This window comes from Echinops telfairi, unplaced genomic scaffold, assembly GCF_000313985.2.
Source record: "Echinops telfairi isolate 266 unplaced genomic scaffold, ASM31398v2 ScPeMD7_7468;HRSCAF=8506_0, whole genome shotgun sequence".
In the NCBI taxonomy this organism is placed as follows: domain Eukaryota; kingdom Metazoa; phylum Chordata; class Mammalia; order Afrosoricida; family Tenrecidae; genus Echinops; species Echinops telfairi.
In genome coordinates, this window is record NW_022111369.1 from 1,849,832 (window position 1) to 1,862,524 (window position 12,693).

General features: G+C 37.7%; 1 protein-coding gene across 16 annotated transcripts in view; it reads left to right on the plus strand.

The window, feature by feature from the left end:
- The window catches only part of CAMK2D (calcium/calmodulin dependent protein kinase II delta), a 332,745-nt gene that overhangs the window by 23,262 nt on the left and 296,790 nt on the right, over positions 1-12,693 (plus strand). The window lies entirely within an intron of this gene.

Here is a 12,693-nt window from a genome sequence, read left to right on the forward strand (position 1 = left end):
AGGTCACGGACCAGTGGGTGCAGACATGTGTGGCTTCAAGATCAGTGGGAGAATGGCAGGGCCTCGATTCCCAGGGATGGCTGTCCACATTTGGCCACCTCTAGAGACAGACAGAATCCAAGCAAGCAGGGAAAGTGAGTGAAGGTGGGGGTGGGGTAGGGGACGAGGGAGAGACAAGTTCTCACTGTTTCTCTTATAAAAAGGCCACACTCCCAAGTAGGCATCGCCAGGCTACCATCTAACTGACAGGAAGGACTCCACCCTACCTCCACAGCGGTACCATCCAGTTGACATGAAATATAACCACCCTAACAATCCTTGGGTCATTAAGATGCATTTGCACAGAGGTAACAGTTTGCCAATGGATAACAATTCAAAGCAGGGAGTGGAGAATGGAAACTCCAGAGTCTTGAATTGTCCTCATGTAAAACTTGTAAGGCAAGTGGCAGTGCTCTGAACAGAATAAGAGAATAATGTGTCAGTCAGAAAAGGTGTGCACCAGGGCTGTATCCTTTCCCCATAGTTAATCAATGTGTGCGCTGAGTAACTAATGAAGGACCTGGGCTCCATGAAGAGGAACACAGCGTTTGGATTAGAGGAAGGCTCATTAACAACCTGCAACCTGCAGGTGACACAAGCTCACTGAAAGAAAGAGTGCAATGAAGGGTTTTGGAATTTCCATTCTGTGCAATGTTAGCTGTAATTGTCATGATCCAAACATGCCTTTGTATCATCAAGAAAACACTGGTAATTATCTTTCTGGCATTCTTCGCTTTTCGCTAAGATCCATCTGACATCAGTAATGGTAACATTTATTCCATATCCTCGTCTGAATCTGGCTTGAGTTTTTGGGAGTTCCCTGCAAATGTACTGCTGAGATCATTTTAAAGTTATTTCTACATAATTTTATTTTCATGTGATATGAAGGTTGTTGATAATGCCGTCTGTGCAACTGGACTTCTTCATTCAGCACCATGAGTTCTAGACCCCAGACCCCTCATGAAATGCTTCCACGGTAACCGATTCTTTTCAGTACAGTGACTATGTATCTCCTCTATCTCTGTGTGATCTTCCCGCACCTTTCAATATTTTGTCTTCAAAAATACTCAAAACATATAGAAACCTCAATACTGCAATGTGTAAGGCTTGAATTTTTTTCTTCAGTTCTTTGAACTTGAGAAATGCTGAGCAAGCCATTCTCTTTTTGTTTTCTCACTCTAGGTTTTTGACATTTTATGGTAATATTTTATTTAGCAATCTTTTCAGGTACTTCATCGTTTCTCACCATCATTATGTTGGAGAGCAAATGTTTGAGTCTCTTGTGATATCATTCTGGTATTGTCTTGCTTGTTTGCTGTTAAAATTATCTTCTGCTCTCTTCACTTACGATGATTTTGATGTTATTCCAGCATTCTTCAGTCATTGTTCAATGCTTCGAATCAGTTCTAGAGATGGTCTCCAATGTCAGGTGGGACGTACTTAAAGTCATACTTTGGCTTGGACTTATTGTAATTTTCTTTAGCTTCAGCTGTAGCTTGCTATGAACAATGGCTGTTCTACTATGCAGTTGACCACTTGCCTTTCTGAACGATGCTATTGAACTTCTCCCTCATCCCTTTGCACAGATGTAGCTGATGCGATGCCAGTGTGTCCATCCAGTGAAATCCCGGTGTCCAGGTGCACGTGCCTCATCCCAGGAATACAAAGTCTACATCTTAGGTGGTAGTGTGGAATAGGGTTGTTATAATTTTTACCAACCTGATGCATTTGATTTATTACAGGTGTGCACATAATAAATTTGAAAAAAAAAGTTGTGATTTAGATATTTTGATGGGTAAAAAAAATGGAAGTGGAATTTCAGACTAGGAAAGTGAATTACAACCAATTCTCATTTAGGTAAATATGAGGAATAGACACATAGCACCAAATAGGAACATCTTTATTTAATCACTGTTTTATATTAGTTGTGTCCAGAGTTGGTGGATCATCTGTTTGATATCAAGGAAACTTCAATCCAATTTATCTATTCCTGCATGTTCTCTTTTTCGTGTCTCCTATTACTAGAAATAATTTGGTCTAGAGATCTTTGTTTCATGGATATTTTGATGAATATTGATGCAGACGGCTGCGTTTCTCTTGATTGAAGAGGGTAATAGTCTTGAACCAGAGCTGCGTCTTCTTGCTCTCCTTCTGATAGGCACCTTTCTCTGCATTGTGGCAGTTACCCAGTTTACAGAGATTGGAATAAAACTTGCTAGGCCTTTTGCTTTTGGAGTGGGGAGCTGTGCTTGACGTGATAGGGGTCGGGCTGAGGTAAAGAGATAAATTTGAAGTTGTCTTTTATCTAATCTCCAAATCAACTTTATACTTCAATTGGGGATTCGTTTTATTTTTATCAACTAAGTAGTGAACTTGGGACTCATTGAAGGCTTAACAATGAAAATACCCTACCATTATTTCCCATAAAATTTGAATGATGATTTTCAGGTCTCTTTTGCAGCCTTGTATTTTCTTGAAAAATATGAAAAAAAAACAAAAACAAAAAAGGATGAGCACATCAATGGACTGCGATTATATAGTGTGACTCTTAAGTGCCCTGAGAATTTTGTAATGGGAAAGAACTAAGAAACTAGCGTTTGGAAAGGGTGTCTCATTCACAGTTAAAAGTAGATTTACTTCAAAAAAATGTATTTAAAAATTGTATATCGTATATATTTATAATTTAAAGTATATTTTCAAATGACTTAAGAAGTTTTATAACTTACATTGCATTATATTATAAAATTCTTTAATTCATATTAAAAGTTAAATAATATTAATTCACTTTAAAAGGCTTTTTCAGAGTTTGCGTCTTCTCACATTTTTTAGGACATGAAAAAATTCCTTAAAGTTTGCTGCCTTAGTATTTGAAATATTGAATATCTAATAATGTCATTTCAGTGTGTGAGAATTGTATTTTGATTCAAGCCATATCATTTGCTGAGATGATGAAAAGCATCAGTTTTGTTTTGGCATAACCCACTAATGAGAATAGCACATGAGAATGTGCTTTGCACTCACTGTTATACCAGCTCCTACTTTGAAGGAACCCTGGTGACTCAGTGGTTAAGTACGATGCTGCTAGATGAAGGCCTAGTGAACCCTCCTTCCCTGGAGATTTCAGCCTCGGGCTTCCTGTGCAGCAATTCTACTCTGTCCTACAGTATCTCTGAGTCAGAATCAACTTCATGGCTATACATTTGGGGGTCCTATTTTCATTGAAAAAAATCAGGCCGGTAAGTCAACTAGAAGAACTATGAGGCTGGCTAACTTTCCCACACATTCTTTCTCCCTTGTGGCTTTTCATAGGGTCCTATTTAAACAGCCACATGAAACCATTATTTGGGGGAGGATCCTTTCCAAAGGAGCATTTATAAACCATCCTTCTTGAATAATATTCAGAGAACATTCCCTAATATAGGGAATACTTTCAGAAAACAAATTACTATGATTTCATAGATAGAAGTTTATCGTTTCATTTTCTTATCACAAATAGGATTTTTTAAAAAGAGTACATGTGAATTTTTATTCATTCCTGTGGTCTGTACTATGTAAAAGTGTTTTTATAGAGTCAGAAACTTTGATTTCTAACATCAGGACAATGACTTTAAGCAATTTACTCTTTTAAAAATTATTTTATTTATTTTATGGGAAATTTACTCTTAAACTTTGCAATAATAATAAAAACAAGAAAACCCCCAAACCACCTAATTTGGATTTGAGAGAAATACTGAGGAAACCCGCAGGCACGTTGCCTGAAGTTCCCGTTTCAGAGATGGAGTTCTGGTCCTTGCCCAAAGTTATTGTCCTAAACCCCTCTTCCCAGCTCTTTTTCTGAAAACAAATTTAGTAGAGTGCTTAATTCTTTGTTTTAGATGGTTCTAATTTTCATATTCCTGACTTGATGACATAAAATAATTATTAAAGTGTTATGAAAATGCTTTTATTTCTTAGTTGAGATGATGCAAAGCATCAATTTTGCAGTGAAGGAAATCACTTGGTATGGCTTTTCTATCTGTGGTCGTAACATTCACCAGATGACTGAGTTAGGGTAGAACTGCCCTGTGGGTTTCCCAGGCTGTCACCTTTTTACGAGACTCGAAACCCTCATCTTTCTCTGAAGGAGCAGCTGGTGGTTTCTAACTGCTGACCTTGTAGTTTACAGCCCAACTTTTGAAAACTGTGCCACCAGGGAGCCTGTGGGAAGAGCAGAGGATGTATGCAATTAGCAATGTGTAAGGATTCTATTCTCAAGAAAACTGTGGTAATTAAATTGAAGTTTCACAAAGAAAGAAAGAAAAACAACCCCACAAGCATGTATATTTTGTAATTTTGATTTCTTTATTGTACATAGCAATATGTGGAGCCCTTTTTTTCTCCAAGATTTATTATATTGTAAACTGCTTTTCTTGAATATTCTACTATACAAATAGGAGTGTTGGAAAGTACATCATAATACATATTGATTTAGTAGATGGGACAGGTGGAATATTTGACATTCTGATGGGATTTGGCAATTCTAAACTCCCATTTCCGTTTTCACTCCCTTGGTATGTGTGATGAGATTTAATAAGAGGAGTCAAAGGTATTTTGTCTTTTTTTTTAACCTTAAGATTTGTTATACATATCTTCCTTTTGTCTTTGATCTGGTTTTAGTAATGACTTTCCATTTGGTGAAGCTGATCACGTTAATTTTAAGTGAATGAAGGGGCACAGATTTGTTGCATCTTCAAATTGACAGTACCAAGTACTGTGGTTTACTGGATACTGTACTGCTGTGATGGGAGGCCTGCCAAATGGCCCAAACTTGCAAGGTACCTGCAAACTTCACTCAACTTCTGAAGGTACTAATTGAGAAAAATATTAAAATGGAGAACTTGCCACAGCATTACCTGTTTCTTCATTTAAGACATCTGTTTTACAGTTCAAAAGCAAATCTGAAACAAACTGATTACATTCAGCTGACTAACTTTTGCAGTGAGTTACCATCTTAAAATCAGTGTCCTTTAAATGCTGATATATATTGGAGTCTGATATGCATAGTTTTGATTTCCAGGTGATGCGTTTCTAGGTCAGGAGTTTAAGTTTAGAGTTTCTTTGTGCATCTAGAGTCTAAAACTGGGTAGAGTTAAAGTGCATTTAGACTACACCAATATTTACAAGCCCTGTGGAATAAGGTATTTTGGGATATTTGATTTTTTGTGAATGTTCAAATTAAATTGCACTTATGGGGAGCAAAGAAAGCCCTGAGGCCTCTCTCCCTGACTTAAGTCTACTTTGTTAGTTTTCGCTTTTGCATTTTTAAGGATCCATTTGAACAAGTTAATAGATCCTAACTCCACTGTCTTTAGATGATAAGCTTATAACTCAAAGATGGCAATAACTTGGAATACTCCTTTATATAACTGGTGACATTCTCATTATTCTAGTGGTCAATCCTGCAATCACTTGGATCCAATCAAGCGTATGTGAGACTAAAATTCAATGTGGGCTGCAGATGAGGCAATAAGTCTTTCTAACTATTCTTATCTCTAGGGCCTTGATGAGTCTTTGGGTAAAGTTGGGAAGAGCCATTAGTATTTCTGGTGTGCTTGAATCATTAGGCTTTACAAAATTCTGTTACTTTTTATTTTAGTGTTTTCATGAACTATTTTGAAGCACCCTCATATTTAAAAAAGAGGATAAGCAAGAGGATACTTTTAAAATTTTTTATCATTTTTATATTAAAAAATATTAGCTACCTTTTTCTACAAAATTTTGGAAATTCCTATTTTCTGTTTCCAATTACAAAGGTGATAGTGGCCGTGTATTTATTTATTTTAATGTATTTATGAAATTGCGCAATTTTAATGTTGATTTTTATTTTTAATTACTACAAGAGTAATTATAAAAGACTGCTTTTAGGGTTCATACATGCGTGGATTTATTCTGAACAAAGCATGCTTAAACGTGTCTCTGAGATCAGTCGATGGCTGCAGACAAGTTCCCTCAGTAATATGCTAGTCTGCTGCAAGGGCAGCAGGTGCCTTAGAGGACAACAAAAAGAGGATGCTTTTTGTGCTGTGGGCAAAAAGAAATGTTGAGGTCGGGGCTAAAATCACATTTTTAATAACACTTGGATCAGTATTTTTTCAAAATAATTTAAGTGTTTCAAAAAGTTTACTGCAATGCTGTGTCACATAAATTGCCACATAAAACAACAGTTTTTAGATTGGTTTTGAAGAATGTGGGAAGACATCAAAGATGGAGCCAATGAAGAAACAGTGGCTGGAGTTGAAAAACCAGTGCATAAAAACTGTAGCATTACCATTGATAGGATAGCTATTGGAGTTTGGATCTCACGTGGATGAGGATTTTCTATTTTCAGTGAACCTCTTGCCCTCAGCAAGCTTGGTGGTGCTGTGCTTGGAGGAATTTCTTCATAGGACTCTTCTATCCATGTAACTCCCATCAAATAATTGAGTGGGACAATGTACATAAGGTGTGCCTCACACTAAGCTGGGATTTGTCCGCTTTAATGGCCATTTCCTGGTGGCACACTAGTTTCACAGTGGGCTACGTCAGTACCGCCGGCCGCTCTGCAGGAGAAGGACGATGCTTTCTACCCCTGTAAAGAGTTACGGTCTCAGAAACTCACAGAGGCAATTCGCTTTGTCCTGTTGGGTCGCTATGAGTCAGCATTGACTCACTAGCAGTGAGTAAGGCTTTTTGGGTTTGGCTATAAGGATGAGCCGTCAAAGCAGGAGAGAAAACCCAGGACCACTGGAAGAAGAGCCCCATCGCAGCACGTGTGAGATCTCTGTCGGAAACGGCGGAGGCTGAAATAGAGGCACCGGAGGCCAAGGCAAGGAGACCAGGAGACAGAACAGAGGAGCAGGAGCGACTACAAGACTGTGAGGCAGAGTGTGGCCTGGCTTCCCGGCCCAAGGAACCATGTGGCTAAAGGGCTGAGGACTGGAGAGAGACTTGCTATTGGCTGAGGAAAGGTGTTCTTAATTTTTTCTGATCTTGACTTGTGACCTATTGACTTCCCTAGTAACTAACCCCCCACTTGATCATGAGTATTGTCTGAGTTCTGTGCGGCCATTACAACAAATTATTGAACCCAGCAGAGAAGTCCAGTGTTGTAGGAGGGTGGAGGAATATCTGACCTCTGCCTCATGACAATAAGGAAGCCAGAGGTCAGATAGGGCCACCACCACACCTTTCCCTGCAGCTGCCAAAAGCATTACACAAATAACAGCCAGCTCAAAGGGTTGATCTTCCCCTCAGTTGTTTGTAAGCAAGATCAAAGCTACATGAAGGTTATTTTATGGCATGAATAAAGCAGGGGACAAGCCTTGGTTTTACCAATATGATCCAGAGAACAAGGTCCAGTAGAAACAGTGGCTTCTGAGGGCATCTGTTGGGCCAGCTACATTCAAAGCTAAGAGGTCAGCTCAGAGAGTGATACTAACTTCTTTGGGGATTCCCCAGGGGTAATCTTACAGCCTTGATCTTGCCCCTTCAGATTTTGTTGTTGCTGTTCCTAAAGCTCAAAAAAGAAAAAGAAAAACATGGAAAAAGACACAGTTTGAATCCCTTGAGGATGCCAACACTGATGTTTGGACATTGGTGTAAATCGTAGGATGCAGAATTCCTTGGGAAAGGGTTACAGAGCTGGAAAAGCTGCCTTCAACACTCTACAGTCCTCGAGAGGAAGTGTCTCTCAAAAATAGCCTCCCGTTTGGATATATTTCTTCAATATAGACTTCTATGATTTTATTTTAATGCTTTCTGACTTACGCTTGTACTTTTGTTTTTCCTTGCTAATTGTTTTACAGTGAAAATAAAAATTTGATAAACACTTTATTGACATAGAGAAATGCTGTTTAGTAAATGACTACATCTGATTTTCAGTCTTGCTGAGTTTTATTTCTTCATGGCTAGAAAGAAAATATGCCCTTGCATTGTGTGTCTCTCAGGGTAACTGGTCAAACCAAATGATCTAATATGAAAACACTTGGAAAATTATTTGTGTGCATATATACTCTGTCTTGTGTATGATTTGGAAATTCAATTTATTAATTTGGTAGTTACAGATTATGATATAGATATTATGGACATTATAAAATAATAAGGCATCCTGGCCTGTTTAAGTTCACTTTTCTGCTTTTCTCCCACCCATTTCCTCTAAGCTCTTAGCCATAAAATTGGTTAGCTGTGAGACATTTAAGCTGCTATTATCCTTTCTCTGCCTTTTTTTCCCCTTTTGTATTAATGTGAGTGCATATATTGCACTGGGAGAAATATAATCACAGAATGTTTTCGAGTCAGCTGTTCAGATTTGCAGTACGTTATGAAAGCTGTTGACATTTTAATGAGTCTTTCTGGCTTGCACCAAGCTCTTGAAATGGTGAAACTGCTTTGGCATTAGAGTTTGGACCTTCTCCTATCTTCCTGGCAATAGAGCAATTTGAATTGTTTCACCTATATAGTCATTAGGTGAATTGTATCTAATGCGAGATATTTGGGGGGAAAAACATTTTTGGAGTAGGAAAATCAAAAGGATTACTACTGGAAAGACAAACCGGGAGAAAATAGGTTGCTATACTAGGATAGAGTGTAATATTCTATAACTTCATAAACCATAGTTTAATCAATCCCCCTTTCCCAACAATTGTCATTTCTGAACTAGATCAAGGGAAAACCACCCCCCGGGTCTCCTTCTCATGTATGTGTTTTAGGAAAAGCAAAGAAGAAAATGCAATGAACAAGATGTGGCAACATCCAGAACTAACGTTTGGAGTTACTGTTGGCAATCTTTGTTTCTGAGGAGCTCTCAAGGTGTGGTGGTGAGTTGACCTGTCACAAACCCCAAGCCTCCCTCAGGGAGAAAGACAGGGCTTTCTCCTTCCAGAAAGAGTGATCTTCTCGGAAACGTCACAGAGGCAGTCCCACCTGCCCTACAGGGGGTCACTATGAGTTGGCACAGACTTGTGTTTTATTCTTTGTTGCTTAAGGATTTTGTGTGCACAGATTTTACTTTATGCTCTCAGCTGAAAACTTTAGCTCGTGAATTATACCTATTTTTAAATGTATATGTATAATATGAGAATTTCAAACAAAATATCTATACTTTCATTTTATTACAGAACTCATGTGAGAGTCTTATATTTAAAAATACAAAATTCCCCCCACCCCTCTTCAAAATAGCATTTTTCTTGTCAGTCCTGTTTAAAGGCCAAATGGAAACTTGTTCTCATTTGGACATATTTGGTCTACCCTTGGCTTACCTGTGGTTGAGTCATGAATAAAGTTACTTTGTGTATGTTTTAAAAGGCCGATGTCAAGTAATCACCTTATAAAGAGGCCCATTATAATCAGATGTGTGCATCACAGTTTACTCATGAAGAAAATGCCATTTATGTAATTCAGACTTTAAAAGCGACGTGCTTGAGCAGAGGCTGCTGACGTTGTTAGGTGCAGTCGCATGTACTCCGACTCACTCACCATGGCCCTATGGAGTGCACAGCATTGCAAGACTGTCTGATCCCCGCGCCATCATTCAGCTAGTCACTTCTGTATTTACAAATGCAAATGTCTTTTTGTCTTTATGTAAAAGCATGTTTAGCAACTTTACCTCCCCCCCCCAACTTTCCCCCCCACAGCACTGCTTTTAGGATGGGAGTTTAGCTTTCAAGAGAGTGGCATATTAACAGCTGATAATTTTACATTATTGATATGTTATTTGAATTTACATGCTTGTGCGTGATAAGTTTACTTGGGGACTTTTAACCCATTTTAAAATAAAATTAATTGAATGAAAACAAAAGAACAAGACAGATGTTCAATTTAGCATTTCAAAAAGAATTTGTGAACAGCTTTTTTTTAAAAATCACACCAACATCTAGGCACCCTTTGATCTTTCATTGTGTTTACGCGTGGCCACTGAAAAACTAATGAACAGAAGACCTTACATAGGAAAAGCACATTGATGACTGGGATGCTTTGCCTGTGTACGAGCTAACTGTTACCACAGGCACAGAAGAAACTCTCAAAAGAATTCTTTAAATCGTTTGTAAGCTTCTCTAAATGTTCTTTCCCCAGTTCTGAGTTGCTGAATAACACTATCATCATTAGCACATTACTTCACCATTTTAATTTGTCTTCTTGTGTAGACAAGAGGCTTCAAAAAGTTCGTGGAGAAATTCAGTTATCTTTAATTTCACTTCTCAAATAAATTTGTAAGCCCCGTCATACAGCTCTGGGCACACAGAACTCCTTATTGACACTTTCACAAGTCTGCGTAACTTCCCCTTTCAAAGCATAACTCATGATGGCTTCAGCGAGAGCATTCTTGGGCAAGCTATCCTGCTTAGGTTCTTTTACTGTCGATTCAGTATATATTTAAATTAACTTTTACCTATGTTCATTTGAAATCATTTGGGAACTGGTAAATACTTGTCTGAAGTTGGTTTAGTAGAGGATTGCTTCTTACTAAATATTTTTGATATGTTACACTATATATAAGACACATGCTTACTATTACTAAATTAATAGGCATGAACTTTTAAGTACCCGTGTGCTGTTTAAAAGCATGTAATTAATGAAAACTTAGCTTCAGCTTCTTAAAAAAAACACAACAACAACAAAAAACAATGTATGAAAAGTCATACTTCAAAGATTAACCAAGAAGGACTAATAAAGAAAGAAAAAAGTAAATCAAGTTCTTAAAAAAACCTTTTTTTTTAATGCATGTTCTGGAAGAGCCAACATATGCTTTGAACCATTAGTTTATCCTTTAAGTGCTGACGAGATTTCTACTGTGATTATTGGCATGATTCCTTTTAGCATGTCCTCTCTCATTTAGACACAATCATGTTATGGACTAATTTGGAAGGGGTTGGTTGAAGTGGATGGGGTTTCTTAAAGCGCCTCTAGTTCCAAAGTTCATAGATTGTGGGTTTGGGACCCTTGTCATCGAATTATTTCTAGGGTCTTTGAGTTCATACTCCTGGACTGATATATGTAAACATTTGTGGACTACCATATAACTAATTCTGTTGTGAATTCATGCCATTTTGATTAAAGGCAAATTTATTTCAAAGTCTTATTGGAGTGAAAATAACCAATAAGATGAGCAGCACTTGTACTACAGTGTTTTCACACCACCCTGGGAGCTGGAGTTCAGTTGCCTATGTTTACAGATGAGGAAACAGGGCCCAAATCAACCCAAGGTCACTGAGAGTGAGTCTAAGTTAAGGGGAGTCTGTGCCTCTGACCTTGCCTGGCTGCTCTGTAGGTCTGTGGATTCCAGAGGGTTGGACTTTAGGAGAGAGGGGGGTATGAAGCAAATGGGTTATTATTTTAATAGTTTGAAGCATTGTTTTTAAAAAAAATACTAGAGGACTAAGAGGCTAGGAGTATCTCAATCAAAGTAATGTTACATATTCATGTTTTTCTTTTAAGAAATAAGCCCTTCTAGTAGCTTGTTAATAGTAATACAGTGGATAGTACTCTTAAGATTTTTGCAGTATTTTTTTTGTTTACAAAGATGTAATTTTATATATTTATTCAACCTGTAAAACAATTAGGGAAGGTTTGCTGAGCCCTGATAGATAGATTGGTTAAACCAATGGTCTGTGCTTAATGGGACTTCTTAGAGTCTTTGAATCTAGGTTTCAACCTTCAATTGTATTTTGTATCCATTATTTGTGTTTAAATTTTGGGGCCCTGGCTTTGCCCTCTGGTACAAAGGAAAACCTTTCGGAGCAGTTAAAAGGAAAAAGTTGAAATGCTAGTTAGTTGATATTTTTGCTAGCCCTTCTTGAAAAGAACCAGTAGGTGAATCTGAACCAGATGGATTAAATAAAATCGGAGGCTTATAAATACTGCCCCCTCTGTTTAAAGTGAGTGATTTGCAATATTTTAATGTGGCAACTGCTAATTGGCTTTCTGCTTCTGATTAAATGGCTATCCTTAGTTCAGTGGTGAGCCTTACAGCTGTCATGTAAATTAGATGTACTCAGCAGTGCAAAAATAAATAAGGGAAGAGAAAGTTCACTGTGGAAGTATTCTTCTGAATAGGGTCAAGTTCATTATCTTGAACTAGCAAGCAAGTGGAGGGAAGTCGCTCTGCTGTCTGTGATTTAAATAGCAGCACTTTAAACCCCTCCCTCTGCAGGAATGTCAGTCAGTGCCACAATTCTACAGAATTGGCATAAGAAGCTGCTGTATAATGTTAAAAAGGGACTTCTATTGTAGGCCTGGCTCTGTGAATAATGATAGGGCTTAGGCCCCTTTGTGATTTGGTCCCTGATGAACCTATTCAAAGTACTTGTTCCTCTGTAGTACCTGAGTTTATGGCTATTCTTGAGTTTCTTGGTAAAATAAGTTTCAGCCATTCATAAGAGATTTCCTCATCTTAGGAAACTTTCTGTTATAACTAATCTCATCATTTGAATTCCTTGTGTCACTAAGTTACTACCAAAACAAATGACAACAGAATAAAAAAAGAGTAGAAAGAGAAAGTAGAGGGCTTAGAAGAAAGAAGAACACAAAACAAACAAAAACCAAGTATGTTGTTGAAATGAATTTGCTACTAGTTTATTTTTCTTTCTTTTTTTTAAAAATAATTTTGTTTACGCGTAGCCACTGAAAAACTAATGAACA